This window comes from Pygoscelis adeliae, unplaced genomic scaffold, assembly GCF_000699105.1.
Source record: "Pygoscelis adeliae isolate BGI_AS28 unplaced genomic scaffold, ASM69910v1 Scaffold14, whole genome shotgun sequence".
NCBI lineage: Eukaryota > Metazoa > Chordata > Aves > Sphenisciformes > Spheniscidae > Pygoscelis > Pygoscelis adeliae.
This window is the reverse complement of record NW_008825109.1, coordinates 5,112,133-5,114,915: the sequence shown is the minus strand read 5'-3', so window position 1 is coordinate 5,114,915 and position 2,783 is coordinate 5,112,133. Positions and strand designations below refer to the sequence as shown.

The window sequence follows — 2,783 nt, the reverse complement described above, 5'->3', positions numbered from 1 at the left end:
ACAAACGGAATGTCACACTCGAGATCTCTGTGTGTACCACTTCATCCTCCGAGCTCAGGAGCAAGCCAGATCCCACTGTGCATTAAAATTTCAGTGAAGGATTCCTGAGAACCCCATGTGCAGAATCGTCATAGCGCATTTATTCTTTAGAGAGAGCTGTTGTCCAGGCAGATGCTGCAGAGAAGTGTCAGAACCAAAATGGGGCTTTCCCAAAGAAGATACCAGAACCGTGACTATGGGAGCTTGGGGACTGGAAATGTGTTTTTTTGGCATGGTACTTTCCACTCTGAAAAACAAAATGATGTTTATCTAGTCTCCACTCCTCGGACTTGTAATGAGCCCTCCCTTTCAAGCTCCTTTCCCCAGCAACTTCTGAATTGGCTCCCATTCAAGCTGCTTTCCCTGTCTGGCTCTACCTTCAAGCCAGGGAGAGTAGGAGGGAAACTCAGTCTACCGTGGTGTAGTAAGATTTCCAGAGTACATTAATGGGTGGAGCACCAGCCTGGGGACCTTCATGGATTTAGATCTTCACGTTAAGCTAGGCATCGCCACTCACGTTCACCCCAGTCTTGAGGATGTGGTGTTTCTGAAGCAGAACCAGATGCGGTGTTTGCTGTACAGCCCAGGAGAAACTGGAATCTGGAGCCTACAACCGCAGTTTGATCAAGGAAGAGCAGTTTAGGCTGGGTTTCTGAGGGGATGAGGCAGGGCAGTAAGGGAAGCACCTGCAGTCTGGAATGTAGAGCTGCAGGTCTCCTCCACGTCTGCTTGGCTGCTAGCTCGGGTTTCCAGACCAGAACTCACCTCGCAACTTGTGCACCCTTATCTGCTAGAGACAGCCATTATTAAGAAATCCTTTTGTGAGCAACGTACAAAGGCTTTTCAGTCTTTAAGTGCTCAGTAGGCCACAGATTTGGGAAACCGTGTATAAAATGTTAGCAGATAGGATGGACTTCTGGATCAGACCCAGACAGCATGACCAGTGAATGATTCAATGGAGACAAACTGTGAAACATGATTGTTTCTTTGAAATGTGGAGCTAAAGAAGGATCCTATGAACGTGCTAATCAAGGTAAATTTTATGAATAAAAACATTATTGAAGTTTTAAATAAACCCGTCATGCAATTTATTCAGGAAAAAAAATGTAGCAAATCCTGAATGTCTTAGCCCCAAATGAAGCAGAGTTCAATTAAGTTCACAGTTACTGCTCCCTTATGAATTACACTTACATGCTCTATATGTGGACATGAGTTTCAACATGTGGAGTTTCTTCCCCATTCTTTCCTGCTTGATGTGGAGATTTGCGCTCTATGTAAATCACTGGCAAGAGTAAGGAGTTCAGCTCACTGAAACTGCCTATCTTCCTTTATTCAATAATGCCTTTTAGGATTTGGCTTCCTGTCATTACTTTGCTTGATATCATCCCTGAAATCTGTCTGTTGCCAATATGCTCCCTCACCTAAGAGCTGTTCAGGTTCATAACTATCTTCACGCGTGGAAACCTAGGCTGAATGCATAGTAAATGATACAGATTTTCTCTGCGTAGGTATCAGGTGCTGTAAATTCTAGATTTTTCATGGTACAGAGCTGGAATACAGACATATTTTTTCTAAATATAACACTTTACTCCAAGAGATTTCGTGTGGAGACAGGGCCTCTGTCTGTCATAACACGGCCTGCCAGCTAGCTTTGCAGGCAGAACCTGATAGTGTATTTAATCCTCCATATCCATTCTTGCGATCCATAAATATTATAATAGCTTTAAAATGATGACAGAAAGGGCTTAAGCTTAAGTTTTGCAAGACAACATTAGAATAACCGTGAAGTTAGTCAGAGGATCAAATATGTTTTTATATGCCACTTTACGTAATCATCCCTCCCCTAAATTAAATAAGTGCTTCTTTCATTCAAAACAAAAATTCCTGCAGTAGGGCAACTTCTTGCTGAGACAAGTTTTGAACTGTCCCTGCGCGTTTAGCTCAGGGGAGGGAGGCTCTCTTTTGACTCACTCCCGTCTGCAATCAGCTTCCCATGATGATTCCTGTCTGCTCCAATATTGACGATGCACAAACACAATGAGTCACGCAGTCAGCTCTGGAAGCTGCTCACCACTCCGCTTCATTTTCAGGCACCACAGAGCTGATGCAACCTGTGGCTGTTTAAAGGCTCTTTGTTGAGAATCCATACTTTATCTTTGTGGAAACATCTGCCACACAAATTGGAGATTATGGCATTATAATAAGAAAGCCCGTTACAATAATGAGAAACTCCAAACCTGAGCAGCCCCTTGGCTTCTGCTGTTGGTTTGCTTCTCCCACCATTCCCTCCTGCTCAGGACCACCTGGATCTCCGGTCAGGCAGCTGTGACTGACACATAGTAGCAGAAGGCTCACATTACTGCAAATTTAAATTTCGGTGCACTTCTTTAATGTCGTAAAACAAGCTCTTGGCTGCTTCTATTTTACATTACCAAACATAATTCCTTATGGACGGCGGGCCAGCCACTCCACCATGTAACTCACTCCTCAGGATCCCTGACAGTCGCTTGGCTCGTCTTCCCGCTGCCCCGCCACCCCCGCTGTCAAACCTCTCCCAGCCCCGGCTCACGGCACAGCCATGAAAAAAAAACCGGCATTTATCCCTGCTTTTGCGAAAGGGTCAAACTTCTGCCCGGCGGGTTCCGTGGTTGTTTACCAGGATCAGCGTGCAAGACCTTCCTTCACGAGATTTACCTCTCGCAGGCAGGCAGGCAGGCAGGCAGGCAGGCAGGCAGGCAGGCGTC

At 45.5% G+C, this 2,783-nt stretch overlaps 1 long non-coding RNA gene across 3 annotated transcripts in view; it reads right to left on the bottom strand.

The window, feature by feature from the left end:
- LOC103920098 overlaps positions 1 to 2,769 on the bottom strand; it is a 9,673-nt gene extending 6,904 nt beyond the window's left edge. The window contains exons 1-3 of one of the 3 annotated variants that reach the window (XR_663773.1): positions 2,734 to 2,769; positions 2,277 to 2,398; positions 1,834 to 2,150 (exon numbers count right to left, since the gene is read on the bottom strand). This is a non-coding gene — a long non-coding RNA (uncharacterized LOC103920098). Of the gene's footprint in view, positions 1 to 1,833; positions 2,151 to 2,276; positions 2,399 to 2,695 lie in introns of those variants that run through there. The other 2 variants (XR_663771.1, XR_663772.1) reach the window with 2 other exon arrangements.
- Positions 2,770 to 2,783: the final 14 nt, after the last annotated feature.